At 30.7% G+C, this 22279-nt stretch overlaps 1 long non-coding RNA gene and 1 pseudogene across 1 annotated transcript; both read right to left on the reverse strand.

Moving 5' to 3' along the window:
• Positions 1–331: 331 nt before the first annotated feature.
• On the reverse strand, positions 332–1812 carry LOC131176506 (uncharacterized). Its single transcript, XR_009146540.1, has 3 exons — positions 1482–1812; positions 1134–1384; positions 332–516 (listed from the first exon to the last, which is right to left on the reverse strand). It is a non-coding gene; the product is annotated as an uncharacterized LOC131176506 (long non-coding RNA).
• A 2123-nt stretch (positions 1813–3935) lies between these two features.
• Positions 3936–7219, reverse strand: LOC131176504 (uncharacterized; annotated as a pseudogene).
• Between the last annotated feature and the right edge of the window lie 15060 nt (positions 7220–22279).

Raw genomic sequence — 22279 nt, forward strand, 5'->3', positions numbered from 1 at the left:
CTTATCACGCCACCTAGGAGGTTAACCTTAAACATAGTTTTATTGCCTACCATGTTTGGACGCATGAAAAAAAAATCCAGGATATCTCTGTCATTGCTGATTTGATTTTTCAGCCTTCTTCATGTCTCCTCTTTCCCTTTCATTTTTCTTTTCACCCTTTTTTCCCCTCATTTGTAGTTCTTATAATTGCCTTAATTGCGATGGCGAGGACTCTTAAACCAAAAATAGAACATTTGGCATGATTCATAATCACATTAAAATCTGCAAGGAAACACCATGACAGATGTATAGATACAATTTAACTAAAAGATGTTCACAGTCCATACCTGAGAGCTTGCTTGAAATGAAAGACATAGTAAAGATGCTTTAGGCATAGTTGATGTGTCAGCATCAGCCACACTTCCACTGGACCCAAAAGGCAAACTTTAAAGTTTTACCATCAGAAAAGTTCACTTCTAAGTTGGGAAACTTCACTACTGCCATTGCTGGAATTATAACTTTATTTGCCACTGCAATCTGCATGAGCATCATTGACAAACTAAAAAGTCCTTGCTAAAAAAGGCACATAATCTAACCTAATGTTCAGCCAGTTACCAAGTAGGTTCATGCTGCAGCCCACAGGTGCAGGAGGAGGGTTAATTACATTTATTTTCATGGATAAGTTCCACCATAAAAATTATTTGTACCAGATCAGCTTGATTTGACAATCTTAAGACACAATTTAAACCATATAGCATATACCAACATTGTTATACATAGCGATTATTCAAAATGCTACTCATGATAATGCACAAACTTGTTAAGTCAATCTCATCTCATGCATAGACATCTAGCATAGCAGATTAAAATAAAATTCACAACAATAACGTTCCCCAGATTGATGAAAACTATCTCAACAACTGTATATGCTCTCCCTCCTCCCCACTTCTAAAACAGTACTCAATATTATCTTCAATCTCCTAAAAAATAATAGTTGCATAAGCATTCATGATTATCAACACCAACCATACAAGCAAAACAAGAAATGAATGTGAATTAAACATTTAATAAAAATTGAAGCAATAAATTTTGCAAAGTTTGGATAATAGAATAACCAAACCTAACCTATAAATAGCTATCCATAACTACCTTACCTTACCCTACCACCATGTTGCTTGAACTCTGCAATATCAGCAAAGTAACCCCTATTCATCTCATCTGCACTGTCCTAAATCACATCAGACAATAATTAATTAAACCTCAATCTACCCTCACTCAAATATAAAATCAAAGAAAAAAAAGTTGCAAGTAATCACACACATACAGGAGAGAGAGAGAGAGAGAGAGGGGCACAAAACACTTGCAGCCTTGCACGCTCTTTCTCAATAGCTGCTTTGTTTCAAAGCTACAATTTGAGAAAAGAATACACATATCACATAGAAAGTTTCAAAGTTCAATTCTTTTTCAAAAAAGGGGAAATGGGTATTAGGGATAGAGCTTACATAGCACATGTCAAGGAAGCGAGTGGAGGTCTTTTATAAGAAACACCGAGAAGGGAAAGTATAAGAGCTTCTCTTGTTGCTGCTGCTTTTGAAGTAAGAGAAGTGAAGACTTGGTAGAGTTATTAATGTGTTTTATTAATCGATTCAGTCTCAACATGTTTGTGATTGGGATTTGGAAGCTATCAATGTTAAGAACCCTAATTTCAAATTCAAGAGTTGAATCTTTGTTTTCCTCATCCAGCGGAGGATGACACGGCGGAGTACCCCGATGAACAGGTGGTGAAGTGGTTGTTGGTGGTGTGACGGGAGCTGCGCAGTTAATCTATTTGTGTAAGGCCTGGCCCAAGGCCCATTCTTGTTATTAACATTAAATTTTTATTTGGGTTAATTATTTATTGTTTTTTAAGAAAGCCCAAGTGAAATTGAATCGATTTTTTAAAAAAAATTTTCAATTTTTTAATTAATTCAAAACAAATTAAATAATAATCGAATTAAACTAAAATTATTGATTTTAATTTATAAACAATTTGTTATCAGAGTCAATTCTCAAATTAAAATTTTCAAAAATAACTTTTAACCCTTTAAAAAAATATCAAATGATTGATAAATTTATAAATAAATGTGATAAATTGAGTGTGGGCAAATAAAGATATGAAAGTAAAGTATTCAATTTGGAAAAGGACAAGGGTGGATGAATCATTCGTAGTAGTTAGGTGTTATGTTACTTTGTATCCTAATAATGGGTTGCTAGAATTAAAGATGCTTCGTCCCTACTGCTCCATTGACTCCAAAAGAAGTTTCCTATATGTAAAAAAATTACACAATGGCCACGCATGCAAATGCAATATTATATTGCCCTTACATAAATATCAACAACTGTCCTTGAATTTATATAGTTATAACACTATAGTCTTTTAACTTTAAAATGTAACATAAAACCCTATGAACTTTCAAATTTTGCACAGTAAAATCCCTCTGACTTTTAATTATTGATTTTTTAGTTAGAAACTGATGTGAATAGCTCCCGCATGGCGCTTAGTCAACATTTCTCTCTCTTCTTTTATGCAAAGTATAAAATTATTCTCTTTATGCATAAAAAATTATTCTGTCTATAAAGAGAAGAAGGATTCAATTTACACATAGCTTGAGAGAGAAAAGAGAAATACTGACTAAGATCCATGCTGGAACTGTTTAGGTCAGCGTATAACTGAAAAACTGATAATTGGATATTAAAGGAATTTTATTGTACAAAATTTGAAAGTTGATGAGATTTTATGCTACATTTTTAAGTTAAAGGACTATAATATTACAACTAAATAAGTTCAGAGATAATTGTCAAAATTTATCCAATTGCCCTTTGTAGGCCAAAGGACCAACACTACCACTATATTATGAATCATTATGGTTCCTTGATAAAATCAAACCTTAATTTGAATATTGAATTAGACTATACGTAGTCCCATCTTCCATCATCTCCATGACAAGCATCTTTAATTAATTAATTAATTTCAACTTTTCCTTCTTCCCTAGCTAGCTAGGATATATATAAACTGATGGTTAGAAGCATTTTAAATTATTCTCGATTTTCTTTATTTATTTTATTAATTTTTTTAATATATATATATATATATATGAATGAGTTTTTTTTTTTTTTTTGTCTATTGAGAATGTATAGATTTGAGATTCTTTCCTTAATATTAGGGTCATGCTCTCCTTTTTTTTTTATAGTATTTAAATAAATTATTTGACAGTTTGAAATACAACATAAATCATTGATATTTTTTTTTTGGATTGATTTTTCAAGGATGAGTAATAATTTTCTATTAATGGATTCTAGTATTACAGCTTATTTCTTTATTGATATTTGGTAGTTTAATCTCTTTTGGATACTATAGAGGTAACAATTTTTCAAAGGACAATATTACATAAGATTTATTTGATTGTTCAAAATGAAAAAGGATTAGCTAATACTCGAAAAATTATTCAGTTTTACTCAGATAATCTCTTAACAAAGATTTTTATTATTTATATTTTTATATTTTTTTATATTATGAGAAAATTATGTTGTATCTTATGATTATTATTAATGAATTCACAATTTTTATTTAATTTTTTTAAATTAGTTTATTTATATTAAAATTATTCGTAACTCAAAATGTGATAAATTAGTAAGTGAAAGAGTAAAAAAGGAAAATAATACCTAAAATGATGCACAAGTAATATTGCATTATTATAAATTTTGAATATTAAAATGGACTTTATTTAATAAAATTAATAATGAAAAAAGATTTATGCAATCCAACTAATTTGAGATAAGCGTTAGTTGTTATTATTATATATTATTAAAATTATAAATTCTATGGGTTAAGGCGACTAGTCTCCCACTGCAGAAACTGGGTAATGGATATGTTACCCTTAATGGCAGACAAAGTGGTCCTTAATAATGGGTGACATGCACCAAAAGGCTTTGCTACATATTCATTCATATTGTGCCCTTTATCTTTTATGTTATGTCCATATCCATCAATAATGTACTAATGAATAAGTAAGATTAATTATGTATAGAGCCATAAGCCATGATCGATCCTTACAATTAATTTAATACACCCAAGGTCATAGTTGTACTATACTTGCACAACTAGAGCTAGAGATAGCATTGTCAAGTACTGCTAGTTCCATCTTTGAGCTGAAGAAGATCAGTGTAGTAATTGGAAATCCAGCCTTGGATTATATCCACCTCAGATTTTCGTTGCATCACCAACCATTGCGGATCACTTGGCTTCTCTCGTTGAATATCTAAGCAATGAGATCCTGCAACAAATGTAGGATGCTGATTAGCATTCAAATTTCATAGATAATAATTTTTCTTCCTAAAAATTAAAAAATTAAAATTGCATATACACTCATGAAAATTTTCGAATTTCGTTTCTGCAGAATTTTTCTTGTAATATCTGCTGATTTTTTTTTTTAATTTATATATAAATATGAGTACCATTAACAGTAGAGAGTGCAACAATACTATCTGATATCTTCTCCAACACTCTGAAAAAAAAAAAAAGAAAGTAAATCACATATTAAATTTACTTATTAAAAGAACTATCAAACTGTATATATATATATATATATATATATATATATATATATATATATATATATATATATATATATATATATATATATATATTCAATTTAATTACCCGCCACCGCTATAAGGATCTCTGAGTCCATTTGAGAAGATGATGTTACTAGCAAACCTATGAAGAATCAATTTCAAATCCTGCCATAGTTGTTGAATGTCGTCAGCAGCTTTCAATAATAATAATAATAATAAAGAAGAGCTTTACAATTAAGTATTTGGAAATATATATAGTTTATATACATACATGGCCTCCATAATAGGTTTTGACCCAGTGAGGCTGAGGTAGGACACCAAACAAGCTCTTGCATTCCTTTATGTAGTTTTTTAAATCGAATGGTGCTGGTGGGAACATAGTATTTCTATCATGGCCTATGGGCATCACCAACTCACTGCATGTCTGCACATATATATAAAATTTACTCATCTTTATCTATGAGGCTGATCTTTAGGGTTTTAATAAGAAGAATTTATGAATAATTAATTAAGTTAATTACCTGCCATCTCCATGCAATAGATTCTTCTCGAGTAGGGTCATAAAATTCATCCATATCATAGCATGAATTGTTTCCCATATAAGCAACAACTCCAGCAAAAATTCTGCTAAGAATATCAGTTCCTTTTGGTGCTCCATCAATTCCACCACACACAATGGTAACGGGGTAGTTTGGTGGATCATTATATTGAGCTGCTTCAGAATATATCGAGTCTAAGTAATCCTTGAGCTCAAAAGTTCTCTTCAATGGACTAAAGAAACAAGAAAAACATAAGCAGTAGTACAAATAAATAGATACGGAACTTTAAAACTAATATCTGATTCTTTCCTTTTCTTTTCTTTCAAAAACTAAGATAAATTGAATAGAAATTAGTATTATTTACATATAAGAACACCATATGACACACTCTACAAGTCTAGACGATTTTTAATGGCACAAAATAGTGTATATCTAATATAAGACTGGTTTGGCATTCAATTTCAGGATTTAAAAAATATTTTTAAGCAATAAAAATTGTTTTTTAATAAGAGCTACAATACTAATACTAAACATACTCATATTATTATTTACACGTTATTTCTTGAAGTATAGAGAAATTTTAGAGGCATGGAATGGTGTGTATTTAATTCTTTTTTGGCTGTTATATTGTATATAGAATAGGAATCATTGTTTTTTACGTGCAAGTCTTGAATTTCTTGCTGAGGATTGAAAGACCATTTGGCTTGGAAGCTACTTCTTCAATTTCTGCCCATGATTTGCGTATGGTATTGTAGCAACTCTCACTAGTTTCCTGTAATTAATTATATGAATAAAAAGTAATTAATGAAGAGTTCTCAATAATAGTAATTAATTAAATTAACCCGAAAGAAATTAATTAATAAAGAGATAAAGATGAAAGATATTTTCTTTTCTCTTACTTTAAAATCCTTGGTCACAATAGAATAGTAACCATTTTGTGGGGCAATATCATCAAAGTAGAGGATTGGAGCTGATGAAGCCAGAGCACCAAGAGCAACATGGGGATATTTTAACCTAAACCATGAGGCTAGCACTACAACATCATCAAAGAATTAAAAGTTAAAAAAAAAATATATGGTATATGAAAAGAGAAATTTTTAGGTAGATTCGATTTATCACGTTATTTGTAAATTAAGACAATATCACGAGTTAGTTTTTCTTACCATATTAAATTATTCATCCCAAAAAACCTCGGAATAGAATAATCTTGAAGATAATATTAACAATGTGAAAATACTTGCATTCACTATCTAGCGCTACTTCTAGCCTTTAGTGTAAAGAAGACAAAAGTGATTAATAATGCATAGTTGGTATAAAAGAATTATCAAAGAATCATCACTTACTTCCACCATAGGATCCACCAATCACAATTACAGGAGAATTATTCGCAGAATACTTTTTCTTGGCATGCATAATAATAGCAGCATAATCTGCTATGGCTTGAGCTGAGTTGAAATAACCAAGAGAACTAGCATTTCTTAGGGCTTCTTTACTCGATCCAAATGGTATCGATTTCCCATAGTAACGATGCTGTCAGAATTATATATTAACAATTCATAAGAAAAGCATACGTAAATATAAAACCTTGATGGATTTGGCTTGGTGGGAGAGATTTTTTTAGAAAAATTTACCTCAATATAAACAAGGAGAGCCTTGAAACGAGAAGCATTATCAATAAGGAAACCAATACCATCAATATCATCATCTATATTCTCTTCTGCACCAAAGAATGCAAAGATTGGTGCACTAGTGTTTGGACCACTCCAATATTTAAAATTGATCACATATCTTTGCTTGAAAGTGGTATAGCTTTCAGGCTTATAGTTGAAGTGGTCAAGTGTTTGGGGTTAAAAAAATGTAACAAAATCTTTTGAAGCTGCAGATTCAGAGTTTATGCTACTTTGAAGTAGTTCACCTCTGCTATGTTTCCTAAGTGCCCCAAGCCTTGGGATCATCTTCAATTGAATTGCAGAGACATGAAGTGAGAAAATTAGTAGCAACATTGAGAGAAATTGACGAAAAGGGTATGTAAGAATGTCCATGGCCTTGAGTGAATATTTGGTATAGCCAGCTTCTACTTGTATTTTGGCTTTGAAATTGTAAGCTCAAGCTTGAGACCTATTTATACAAGATTAGCAATGGTGTGGTCATGTTATTGGGTTATAGGACAATGGGTATAATTTAGCTGGTCAAAATGGTACTGCCCTTTTTATCATATTAACAAAGACTTAGACCCATGGGATAGAAAAGATCATAGCCGTTAGGTAGTAGTGGTTGGTATAAGTACAATCGCATCCAAAGATAATTCATGACGCAAGTGGTGATTACATAAGACCATTAAATATCCTTGGTGAACAAATTTCAAATTAATTCAATTGTGCTGAATCACAAAAAGAAAAAAATAAACTTAATGCGAAATTGTAATTTTGTTTAATCATTTTAATTTTAGTAATTTAAGCCAAATTGAATAAGTTAATTATAATTTTATCAATTGATTAAAATTAGACTTTCTATTTTATCTAGTTGATCAAAATTAGGGTAAATTATTGTTTTTTATTTTCATATTTAATTAAAATTAACACATATGCTATTTGTAAAAAAGAAAAAAATTTCTCTGACTAACTCAAGATCTCTCCCTCCAACAAATTTCATTAAGACTTTATTTATTTTATAGTAAATATTTTACATATTTTTAGCATTTAAAGCACTTAAAAAAATAAATTAACAAAAATTCATGATTACTATTTTTAATTTTCTAAAATTTGATAATTATTTTAAAATATAAAAATATTATATATATATATATATATATATATATATATATGAAATAAACATATATGTCACTAATTTAATACGGTAATCAAATAATAAAAAATATTTTTTATATACGAATTATTTTATAAACCTAAATTAAAAATGTTTTAAGTAAACCTAAAACCCTAAAAATGTCCTTGTTTTACCTCCTCCTCTCTCGTTCTCTCACTCTCCCCCTCTTTCACAATTTTTGCCCTGCGACCAGTTTTTTCTCTTCCCCAAGCCGACGACCAGCTTTCTGCTTCCTCCTCTTAAACTGCCACCGTTAACGCCCAACACTCTGTTTGATCTTTCCCGAAGTTAAATCCATCTAAAATTGAGAAGAGAGAGAGAGAGAGAGAGAGAGAGAGAAAGAGAGAGGAGTTACAAAACTGCCGGCTCTGAAATTCTTATCTGTGACCATCTCACTCACCACCGGCATCTCTGGGACCTCTCCCAGCTGTCGACAGTTGTGAGAGAATATATGAAGGGAAGGACTTTGAGTTGTAGGAATTCAAAACCTAAGAATATTTTGACAAACTTAGAGATGAAAAATTAACTTACTCTAAATAATACTGATTAAGCAATAAGTTGCCTAAATCCATAATTGCCTTAAATGATGAAATGATTAGTAATAGTGCTTTAACTAGAGATATAATGATAATAATAAAATTTAGTTGAAGAAAAGAATTTATAGAGATAGATTACTTTCATTAGAAATGTAAGGAGAGATTATTAAGTATATTCAATACACATAAGTTATTTCTCTAAATATATATGAGTCTCAAATCTTTAAAATTAAGAAAAAATTCTTTCTCTGTAATTTAGCCACTAATTGGTTATTGCCCTAAATCTTTAAAATCTTTTGGTTGCTCTAATGGAATTTGAGGTGGAAACCAACGGTTAAAAAGAAAATTAATAAGGAAAATTTTCCAAACGTCCCTGATCGTATTCTATTGGCTTTATTTTTTTAATTTTTTATAACAGGATATTTTTTATATCCGTTTTATAGTTGATAATTCTTTCAGAGTTTGCACTTACCCTTCTAACAATGTATCATTCAAAAATCGAGCCAATCATCCCTGATCATATTCCACTGGCTCTTTAATGCATCATTTCTTGTATTTTTATACAAAAAGATTGAGAGGAGAATTGAGATGTAACTTCGATCGCCAGCACATTAATTAATTGATTAATGGATGATACGTTTAAATCCATTTCATAATCATAGTTATTTTAAATCTATCTGCAATTGTTTAATATTAATCCAAATACATCATATCCCCACTCACCTTAATGGAGACCTAATTTCATCTATTTTCTGGTAGCTGTAATTTCATCGAGAACAGGTAAAAAGATTCCCATAACTTTATTTTACGATTTGTGACCCATTTTGATAGTGATCCATTTAGATTAATTGAATTTTAATCAAATATTTAATAATTAAAATTATTTCTTTAATAAAATTAACATTTTTATTCATGAAATGAATACGACTGAAAATTTAAAATGAAAATCCTTTTTATTTAGCAACTCAATAGGCAAATCAAGTCAATATGTAATTCCAAATGTAATATATAATTCTAACATATTAATTGTATTATACCCTTCTTTTTTTTAATCTTAGGCCAAGATTTTTCTAATCTTAGGCCAAGATTTTTCTTTTTTTAATAGGACTATAATAAATAAAAGTCTCTTATTAATGGGTAGAATCAAATTCTTAATAATTAAAAAAAATTTTATTTATCATCACTCAAATTTATTTATATTAAATTTAAATTTATTTAATTACATGTCAAATTATATCATGATACCACATCGTGAAAATTGCCAACTTTAGGAAGACCCAATTAACTTTTTTGCCACTCCCTGTGTCACTAGAAGGGAAATGCATGATTACAAGGAAACACTTTCTTTCTCGGTTATAGTGGATGGTACTGCTCAGGTGGAAAATAGAAGTAAAAAATTGTTGTACAGTAACAAGCAAATAGCTGTCCCATTTATAAGTGATCAAAGTTTAATTGTAATGACGACTGACGAGGAAACACCTTATGAAATTATGGAAAAACAAGTCAATGCCTAACTAAATTAGATGAACATATATTATGTAATATGTCTATGCACACATGTATAGAGCTAGGAAATTAAACAGAGACCATATGAAACCCATGAATCCATTGTCTCCATGTAATACACAATTGTTGAAAAGGAAAGCAAATGATTGCAATTAGTGCCCACTAGCTAGCTAGCTACATTAATTGCCCTGTGGCCAGTGGCCATTTCCATCTCTTTCAAGTATATGCGGAGGGCTGGCTTCGAGTCTCCTTAATCATTAGCCCCATAGAATTTTTCTTTGGTTTGGTAATAGGATAATAAGTTGGTCTATAATCTATATTTTTTTATATTTATAATTTATAACTTAATTAACATTAATTATATAATTGGAATTGTATTGTCAGTTAAAGGTCTAATATACTTAATAGTGAATTCTAATATATTTTTATAATATTTATACCTATCTCTCTATAGATTGCCAAAATAATACTCTTCTTTTTGAATAATTTTTATCAATTGCCCCCTAATTTTGAAGGACATTTCACTTTTGTTCTTATTTTTATTTTGTTACCATAAATTTCTAAATTTTAAAAATGTTATACTAATATCCCTCTTACTATAATTCGATCAAATTTTCGATAAGATGCTTACATGGCAGTGTTATGTATTAAAAAAAAAAAAAGAAATGTCATGTAGGAAAGGGTCAGGGGTGTTATAAATGAACATAAATGAGTAAGGGGTAAGGGAAAGAAAATATGATATATGAAAAAAAATTTTGGTATAGAAATTTTAATGGTACTTTTTTAATTTTATTTTTTTAATAGCGTGGCACTATCACACAAGTATCTTGTCAATGAACTGATCCAATCCCTGTATGAGAGATTTTAGTGCAATATTTTTAAAATTTAAAAATTTTGTAATAATAAAATAAAAATCAGGATGGAAGTGAAACACCTCAAAATTGAATGGGGATGGATAAGAATTACCCATTCCTTTTATCTAGAAGGTCATCTCTGTAACACCCCGTTTGCATAGCCTGGTAGATTTCACTGTTCCGGTGACTGGTGTCGGTCCGGATAATTAAGGGGATAAGATTAAAGAAAATAAAACAAAAAAAAAAAATTAGAAAAGTCTTCTTCTTCCTTCCCAAGTGCCGCCTCACCTTCTCCCATGAAGCCTCCATGAAAATCCCTCCTTTAAGCTTACTTTTAAGCTTGAATTTCTTCACCCAATCAACATAACTCCCCTAAAAACTTCATTAGACCTTGCAATCCCAACCTAAGAACAAGAAAGAAAGAGGAAAGGAAGAGAGAAATTGAAGAATTGGCATTTAAATTGAGGTTAGTATGTTAAACTTCTTATTTTTCCATTTAAATGCATGATTAATGATTGAAATGAGCTTAGGATTAAGGAAATGAAATAAAAACATGGGAGAAGGACCAAACTGAAATTCGGCCTGGTTGAGGGGAGTATGAAATTGAATGGTTTGATGCATTAGAATGAGTTTAAAAGCTTTGATTAGTTGAATGGTTAAGATTAAGTGCACTAATTGTGATTAAATGCATGAGATGGATGAGTTAGGGTTTGAATGTTAGGGTTTGTGAACCAAAATTTGGATAAATGCATAAATGATGACTTTGACCTATTGTGAAGTGAAATAATGGTCAATTATGACCAAATAAGTTGTGTGGGAATGATAGGAAATTAAGCTAAATTCGGAGGTAAATGGTCATGCTGCTGGCAACATGACCAAGCCAACTTTGAAGGACCGAAACGGAAATTTTACAAGTCCAATTGATATGCCACCAATTGGGGATGAAAATAGACATAAAATAGCACAATTTTCATTAAGGAACCATGCCCAAAAAATTGACCAAAACTTAGTGAACCAATTGACCAAAGTGAAATGAGAGCAGGCTGCCACTGCACCAAACTGACCAAATGAACAGTGGTCATAATTTGAGCTAGACAGGTCAAATTGACCTGAAATTTTACCAGCAATTAGATAAGACATAAATCTAAAACTTTCATGAAGAACACCATCCCAAATTATGCCATTAACCCATTCAAATTATTGAGCAAAGTTGAGTTACTGTACCTGCGATTCTGCAGAATTCCATTTGAGCAGTAATGTTTGAAGGGCTATAACTCTCTCTAGGAAACTCGGATTTAGGTGATTCTTGAACCGATGGAAACCTAAGACATAGTAGAACATTTCATATGAAGAAAGTTAGACCAAATTATGAACTTAACTTGATCAAATTACTGAACAAAATTGGACCAAAAATCTGCCAGAACCAAAATCTCAGCATGAACAGTGCACGTGAACAGTAATTGTATTTTGGCTATAACTTGAGCTACAAAACTCCGATTGGGGTGATCCAAAAATGAGAATACACTTAAGACAATAAGGAACATTTTCTATGAAGGAAGTTTTGCCAAATTCTAACAGTAGATTGACCAATGGAACAGTGCAACTTCGGAGCACCAAAACCGAAAATTGGCAATTTTGCCAAAATGACCTAAGCTTTGAGAAAATGACCAAAACCAACAAGTTTAATGACCAAAATGTGGTATGTGGGTGAAGTTGGAGTTCCCATACCTATTAAGCCTTAAAAAGTCAACAATTTGACTTGAATAGTGTAGTGAATAGTAACCCGAAACACAAAAACTTCGAGAACGTCGAATTTAACGCAATAGAGCTAGTTAAAATGAAGTGAAATTTATTTTTGAATTTATGCTAAGTTATGGTACTGAAACACTGTGAAATTATGTGTTTCAGCTGAAAAAGACTTGGAAGCCCTTAAAGACTGAGTCAAGGCCTAGAGGCGACTCCAGTCAGGTTTGTGCACAATAAATTTATGTAATTGTTTTCCAATTGAAAATTTGAATTGCTATACTTTATGAAGTCGCTGTGTTATTTATGAATTGTGTTGCCTCTTCGTGACTACAAAAAATGACTTTGAAAATTGTTTGGGATCTCTCATAAATTATTGAAAATAATTGTTTTAAATTGATTTTGGATTCACACTTAGCATGACAGTATCACATTTCCTCCTCCATTCATGGGGTTGAGATCGTTTATTTTCCTCCCTCTCTAGCTTGCCAGTTGAGGTTGTAGATCGAATGAGTACTCATTAGCTAGCTAGCCACCTCCCTCATTGATTTTCATTAATGGGATTGAGATTGCTTTGTCGTGGTGTACAATGCGGCGTTGATCGGGAATTTTGTGTCATGACTTAAGTTGTGTATGACTTTGGCAACACTGTGTTTATGAAATTGTTTGACTAAATTGTGTTTAATAGATTATTTGACAAAATGGTGTTATTATGAATTTTGATATTTGTGAAATATGATTGACAAATATTTAAATTGTGTTTGGCAATGAATGATTTATTTATTGTATTTTAAACTTTTATTGTGCACCACTGAGTATTTTTATACTCAGCGATAGCTTAATTTGCTGTCGCAGATAAGAGCAAGGAGAAAGCAGCAGAGTGAACTACTGTTAAATCGAGGACTACTCTGATCATTTTGTACGAGTATCATTTTATACCCTTGTAGATAATCTTGATGTAAATATAAAAATGTTGTATGTATCAATGTAGTTGAGCAGTTGTAAATAAATTGTAATAATATTTTTTTTGGATTTCCTTCTATAAATTAATATTTGTACTTATGAATTTCTTACTTTATGCTTTGTGATTGGAGATATTAAATATTTTGAGATGAGAAATCTTGATTTATATTGTGAAATTATTTTGAAGTGCATTGAATTGAGATGATTGAGTTATTGAAGGTTGGAAGTTGTGAAACATTTTTTTTGGAAGTATTTTTTTTAGGTATTTGAAAAACTGTTTTCTCCAGTTTCAAACGGAACTCTGTCAAAATTTTTATAAAATTTGTGGCAAAATTTAAATGAACAAAAATTTTTACTAGTATTTAAACTTGAATAAATGATTTTTAATTCTCACTAAAATGCTCACCACTTCCAAAATGTAAGAAAATCGTTTTAAAATCCCTTGTAGGGTACTTAATGAGTTATCGGTAGGTGAAGTTCGGTAGTTCATTAAATATTCTACGGGATCATGTTATGCCTTACGGAGGGGTAAGGTGTGACATCTCCATAGTTTAATCAAGCTTCATAGTGGTGCAACTTTTTCCTTATTTATTTGTTTTTGGGATGTTGATGATGATGGATCTTAAATAGTTGACTGATGAGAAGGAATCTACATTACAAATTTGTAACAAAAAAAAAAAAAATTCAAAAAGCGGAGGAGAACCCCCCTTTCTCTTCTTTTCCTCTCCTTCTTTTTTCTCTTTCTCTTTCTGATGGTTCAACTTCTCAACTTCCTCAGGCTTCAATTTTTTTTTTTTTTTTTTTGGAAACCAGAGTAACTAATTAAGATTATTATTTCTTATTCTATGGTGTTAGTTGAATTTTTGAGTGATTATAGAAATATTTTGAGAAATATGGATGATTTTTATTTTTTTTTTTTATATGGGCATAAATATTGTTTAATTGGTTGAAGCTTGAGGATGGGAGTTTTAAATATGAATATTTTTAATGGTTGAATTTTAAGAATATTATGCAATTGAAAAAAAATTATGAATCAGTAAAAATCTTGAATAAAATATTCATAGGTGATTAGAAAATTACGATTCATTTGCAATAGCGCTATAATATTATTAAGGATCGCGGGATAAAATTTTAAATTTTTGGAGCTTTGTTTGAGTGGATTTGAATTTAATTGTAATTTCGATATTATTATATGTTTCGGCATATGCATCATCTATATTATGCATATATTTTATGTAGTTAAACTCTAGGCACGATTTGATGATCATTGATAAGCAGTAAAAGTGCCATGATGTTGTTGTTGTAATTTAATTTGGTTGCGATGGTGTCGTGTGTGGGCGTGTGGATGTGACTATAGTCACAGATCGCGAGGGCGGGTCGTCGTTCGCCGATCGGTTGGGGTAGTTGAGAGGTAGCTGCTTGCTTTGGGTTGGATTTAAGAGAGTCAGAGAGGGATCGGCTCTCATATGTTATGATTGATGCTTACGAGTGCGTGAGTTCTCCATTACCTTGCATTTTTGAGAATAACCTGTCCTTTCCTCTCGTTATGAAAAAATTATATGCATATTGGGTCTAAATTGTGGGCTTGTTATGGATTTGAGAATAGTTTACTACTGTGACAAAATTAATGGCCTTGGTGGGGATGGCATAGGCAAACTCTTCAATTTTGTTACAAAAGTTGGAACATGTTTATCAATTAAGGTTGGTTTTTTATTAGTTACTTTCTCCTTTCTCATTGACATGTCAAACCACCTCATGTCTGGTTTGAGTGAGGTGGCAACCGAATTGAGTTGGGTGGATTCGAGATTGAATCATTCGAGTTTGAATTAGTTTGAGTATCATCTTAATTTAGTGATAAAAATTAGAGAAGTGATTAAGAAGGTTGTTAAAGATAATCAGCTTAATTTAGTGGCTACAAGGGAACATATGTACATGTTGATTGGGAAATGCCAAACATGGCCTTTTCTTTTCCTGTTGCTGCACACTCTTGATCTCTCGGTCAAGGACATTCTCAGATTATTTCTTATTATTATATAGGGCTTTCTTGTGATAGTTAATTAATCAAACACTAAATATAGGATCTTTGAACTTTGAGCTCAAGATTCAAGAAGATCAGCATAGTATTTGGAAATCCAGCCTTGGATTATCTCCACCTCAGTTGGCTGCTTCTGTTGTATATCCAAGCAATGAGATCCTGCAAATACAATACAGATTTAGCTTCTTGGAGATCTTAATTCTAGTATATCCATATATTAGCCATCATATATTTACTACAACAGTACATAATATCAATGATTAATAACAGAGCTAGGAATTTAGTTTAGGGACCCCAATTAAAATATATTTTTGTTAAATAAATAAAAATTGACAAGGAAATTTTTCACAAAAGTTAATACGTTGTTACAATTAATCTATAATAACAAATTAAGCACCTTAATTTTTTTTAACAAAATTGACTTACTAAAAATTAAATAGAACCGTTGTTTTTGCAAAAATATAATAAATATTTTATATTGTGAATTACTACGATGGCTTAAAATTAAAAAGCTCGTCTAATTTATCTCAAATTTATTTTTTCTAAAACAATAATAAAAAGCAAATTTAATTAAAAAAATATAAAAAGTTATTTTAACCATCCTAATTTTAGATATGTTTTATCATGCTCATATCTAATGGATCCATACATATATAAATTTTAAAAAGTGAAAAACTACCTTATTTGATTTTGAAAATACAACGATTAAGTTATCGGTTTCATCAAAATGACAAAATTTAATTATTTCAATTGAAACAGAGGTGGAACTAGGAATCTATCATTTGAGGGGAGGGAATAAATATTAATAAGAAACAAATGAAATTTTTATAAAAATATAGGGACTAAAATAAAAATATAAAATATTAAGATTTCAAGATTAAACTATGAATGGAATTTACACAAATATAAAAATATTGAAGGGCTAACAATAATTTTATAAAAAAACACTAAAATTTTAATTTTAAAAATTACTGAGGGTAAATAGTTATTTTTTTGAAAAAATTAAATTAAATTTATGAGTAATTTTTTAATTTTAGAAACTTGTTTTGGGCGCCAGATGGCCCCTTATCTCCAAGTAGTTCTTCCCTTGAATTAAAACCCGCTTTAACGATATGGTATGAACTATTTTGTTGATAGATTATAAAATGAGAAACTAATTTGTTTGATTTTGATAATATATGGATTAAATTGTATACTTCATAAAAGATTAAGTACTAAAGTGTAAATTATCCTATAAAATATTTATTTTTAAAAAATTATCACCATATCCCTAAAAATTTTTAAAATTTCAAAGAGACCCAGTGCTCCCCTTGACCCTGATCTCCTTCCGTCCCTGTAAGTGATGGGTGGATGGGTCCGTCGCTAATAATCTAGGTTAGCAATGGATCCGTCGCTGACACTCGTTAGAAATGAGATTTTTAATGACAACTATAATTTATAACTAATTAAAATTTTGACTTTCAATAATGGATTTTAGTCCGTCACTAATAACATTTCTACTAAAGTATCGATAATAGATTATTAGCGATACATCCATCGTTAATTAGTATTATTCATTGCTAAATTCAATCCCTCATAATTTTTTTTAGTTATTATTATTATTGTTATTATTTGATTCATTATAAAGAATGAAAAGTTATGGCACCTTTATTAGATAGACACATCTGTCTATCTACAATAGATACAATTATTTATGTAATAGACATGTCTGTTTATTAAAAACTACCTATACAAAGAGTTGTGACTATTTTTATAGACATATCTTTTTATTAACAGACACCTATACAAATAGTTATGACTTTTGTATATAATAGATATGTCTGTTTATTAACCGACACTTATACAAACAGTTTTGACTGTTTTTATAAAATTGATATGTCTGTCTATTAACAGACACATCTACTTGTTAATAAACACATTTGTTAATAATTTATTTACAAAAATTATAATATAATAATGATTTTATTTCACATATATATTTGTCAAGTGTTATAATAAAATAATATATATTAAATTATATATATATAATTTTATACATATTTTACTCTTATCGTTCCTTCAATTTTTTATATTTTAATAATATAAAAATTCTTTCTCCCTATATTATTTAACATAAAAGTTATTTATAACATTTTTTTGCCCATTCTACGTGCTCCCAGGTTAGGTGATGGGCTAAAACGCACGGCAACTGGGGAAAGCAGATCTCACGAACGAAATGTGGGAAGCCGTTGTACTGTATAGTTTTCGTAGGTTGTCAGAGAATTAATTATACTTCATTATTTAGGGTACTAAAAATCCACACGTCAAAGTTTTGATATAGAGGAGCAGTTAGGAGTAGCTAGACATTTTTGTATCGCAATTTTAAAATTATTTTAATATATATATATATAGTATATCGCAATTTTGAAGTTTCATTATTTGACCATACGCGTTAGAAAGGCGGTTTCAATTTTTTTTTTTTTTAGGATTGGATTTACTTTAAAATTAAAATTTTATTTATAATTTTTAATATATTTTCTCATTATTATTAATTTTTTAATATTTTTTAATTGTCTCTTTTAAATTTTATTTTCTTTTAATATTTTTATTTTTATTATTAATGCTTAAGATGATGTCCATATAGATACATTATGATTTGAATTTTGCATAGCTTTTAATTGAGCATTCAGCGAAAACTATAACATCGGCATTTTTTTTAGATGTTAGGAATAAAATTTTTTTAATATAATCTTTTTAAATATAATATTTACTGTTTAAATTTTTATTTAAATAAACAATAAAAATATTTTAATTTTTATTTTCTTAAAAATACTTAGAATTTATTTTCTATTTATTTTTTTTAATAACAACTCATAAAAAATAAATAAAATTAGAAAGAGTTAAACAACAAAATTAAATGAAAAGAATGTGAAAGATAAAAAAAAAATTAAAGTCAATGGTTGACTTTGGAAGTAAGGTGAGTAATTTTATGATTACATTCAGTTTTTTGTTTTTTCATTTTCTTGTAATTTTATATCTTGACTTTTCAAATAAAAAACTGTTATAGTTTTATGTATTTTTGTAAATATTCAAATCTATTTTATAAATTTATTTTCCACAATCTTAATTTTATTTTTTTATAAATGTAATCTAAATGAATATTTATGATTACATATTTACACTAATTAGAAAAACCAATATTAAAATAAAGTTGTTATACTTTTTTATACACTAAAAAATTTTTGTGCAAATATGGGTGGAACTAAAATTCAAGGTTGGAGCTAAAAAAAGAAGTTAAACGAAATCTTAATAAAAATATAAGGATTAAAATAAAATATAAAACATTAAAATATGAAAAATAAAACAATACAAAAATATGAGTAAAAATACGGATAAAACAATAATAAAAATAATTAATTTCAAAAAAACTTTGAGGTGGTCATAACCTCAAATCGTGGACTATTGCAAGAGAAAAGCATAAGCATTTCGGCGCGGCTTCGCCGTTAACACGAATAGCCATATACTTAATTTCTACTCATTTTATTTTATGAACTAAACAAAAATAATTCTCCATATATTTATTAGTTCGAAAAATATAAAGATCTTCAAAGTTGAGATTATATCATTGTTTGTATGAAAATAGGCCAAGCAGTTTTTGGTTTAATTAAATCGAATTAAATTAAATTAATTTTTTTCTTAATGATTTGGTTTAATTGTATTAATAGATTTTAATTTTTTTAGTTTAATTTTAGTTTTTTTTACTTAAATATCAAAAAATTAAACTAAATTGACCTTTTAAAAATTGCAGCATTTTACCACATATGTGTATCTATATCTATAATATATATAAACGTACGAAGAAGCAACGATTTTATTAGCTGAATAAAATATTTTTATATATTTAATATAATTATTTAATTTAATTATTATAAAATCATTAATTAATTAATATAAAAGTTTAATTAAATAAAATTTAGGAATACTAATATAATAAAAAGTCTATTAATGTCACGACCCAACCTATGTAGGATCGCAGACTAGGACTCGCCACCTAAAGCCCCAAGACCCGTAGTAAGCCTAACTGCTCATTAACCCAACTCTAAGGCCCATTTGGGCCCAATTTCAAGAAACCAACCTGACAGACCGCCATAAAGTGGACCTTTCAACGGAGTTTTGACTCACCCGACTGTAAACAAAATATATCATCAATTGGGAGCTCACCACCCTCCACATACTCATATCGGCATAAAAATAAATGGAAGCTCACTCCTCATCCAATCCATCAAACATGCATATAATTTTACAGTCCACATGACAATTTATATTGACCGAATCATTTAAATATTTCTAACACATGCGGAAATTATAGGAGTAAATAAAATTACAAAACTATTGATAAACAACTGCGAAGGAGAAAAGCAGTTAACCACAATAAAATCCTCCCGTAGCCTGAGAAAAATATTGAACAGAGTGAGCGTTACTCACCTGAGAGTAAAATATCAATTTTAACCATAATCTCTATAACTATCTAAAACTAATGCAACCTGTGGAATGAAGTGCAACATCGCAATAAATTCACATCATAGCATCGTAAAGGTAATTTGGAGCACTCACACACCGTAGTATCAATCATAACATATGGGAGCCGATCCCCATACATCTCTCTCTTAAATCCAACCCGTGCCGAATTACTCAAGCTCTGACTTCCACTTAATAACCAAATCGAGGGTCCCAAATAATTACTCAAGCCGTGACTACCTCGAAGGATCGGGTCCCAATGAATTACTCAAGCCGTGACTACCCCGGCCCTATTCATAGTCCACACCACATCACACGCACGCCAACGCACGCACCGCTCCAAATTACCACAACAACATCCATGGAACATAAACAGTTATGAATGAAACATAAATCGTGACTAGAGTTTAACTACATAAATATATGAATATAAGTGATGCATGTGCATGCTTGAACATATAATAATATCGAAATTACAATTAAAATTAATATTCTACTCACGACTTGACGACAATCATGTGGCGGGCGGAGAAAGAAGGCTGTCGGCTCACTAAAATTTTATTACAATCATTTAATAAATCGACTCAATACAAACAAAGAAAAAGACCAATACGCCTAAGTCGTGCCGAAAATCCGGCAGAATCTTCCCTATACCTAGGACCTACCCAACCTGCAAAAGGGCTCAAAACACACTTATATATCCACAATCCATATATACAAAACTCAATCACATAACACATCCCCTCATGGGCCCATCAAATCAATCTTTCATCACATTATGTAAAATTTCAATTTAGTCCTTATAATTGATCATTTTTGCAAAAACTGCTCAAATAAGCTCTAAAAATTATAAAACTCGCTCATGTCCTTAGAAATATTACTAAGCTATTGCAAAAAGAATCGTAATTTTCTAAGCTACCACGAATATTTTATGGATTTTTAATCCTATTTAAGCACTAGAAAATTGCGAAAAAGCAAGGTTCGGGTTTACCTTTGCCGATTCCGACTTCGAACGCGCTGATGCCCGACAATGGTGGGGTAGCCAAAACCTCGATCCACCTGAGACTTTTCCGAGTGGTCCGTCTCGCCGGAAATTCATAGATCCGACAACCGCCGAATTTCCGCGAATTGAGGATACCTACACGGCCCAATAATAATATATAAAAATCGGGTGTTACATTCTTCCCCTTACGTAAAATTCATCCTCGAATTTTACACAAGGCGTAATAAAGTACATGATTACACATTGAGCAGATAAGGATACTTGCTACGCATGTCCCGCTCGACTCCAGTGCACTCTTCCACCGATCGGCTCCTCCACAAAACCTTAACCATAGGGATCTGCTTTGATCTTAGCTGCCTCACTTGGCAGTCCACTATGGCTACAAAGTTGCTCCTCAAATGTCAAGTTCTCCTTTAGTTCTATTACATCCGATCGTAGTACATGAGAAGGATCGGAATGTATTTCCCGAGCATAGAGATGTGAAACACGGATGAACGTGAGAAATGTTGGGTGGTAGCTCCAACCGTAGGCAAATCGCTTCAACTCTATCAAGAACCTCAAAAGGTCCAATATACCGAGGTGCCAACTTGCCCTTCTTTCCAAATCTCATGACTCCTTCATTGGAGAAATCTTCAGAATACATACGCCATCGCAAACTCCACATCCTCCGTCTCGGGTCCGCATAACTCTTCTCGCCATCAAAATCGCTGGGCTGCTCCATGATTAAAGGAACTATCTCTCAAGTGTACGCACTAGGTCTACATCATGCACCTTCGCTTCCCATTTCCGCCCAACACAGAGGAGACCTATACTTTCTTCCATATAGTTCCTCATAGGGTGGCATCCCTATACCGGAGTGATAATCGTTGTTGTAGGCAAACTCCACCAAAGCTAGCCGCCATCCCATTGACCTCCAAAATCCAAAACACTCATGCGAAGCATGTCTTCCAGTTGTTTGGATTGTCCTTTCGACCGTCCGTCTGCTCGAGGTGGAAAGCCGCATCAAGTTCAACTCAGGTGCCAAGTGCCTCCTGCAATTTTCTCCAAAACCGAGAAGTGAATCGGGCCCTCTGTCGATATTATGGAAGCTAACTCTATGCAATCGACTATTTCTCGAATGTAGAGCGCGCATCGTGCCACATAATATGTAGTCTTCACAGCAAAAAGTGAGCTGATTTGGTTAG

Source organism: Hevea brasiliensis, unplaced genomic scaffold, assembly GCF_030052815.1.
Source record: "Hevea brasiliensis isolate MT/VB/25A 57/8 unplaced genomic scaffold, ASM3005281v1 Scaf143, whole genome shotgun sequence".
NCBI lineage: Eukaryota > Viridiplantae > Streptophyta > Magnoliopsida > Malpighiales > Euphorbiaceae > Hevea > Hevea brasiliensis.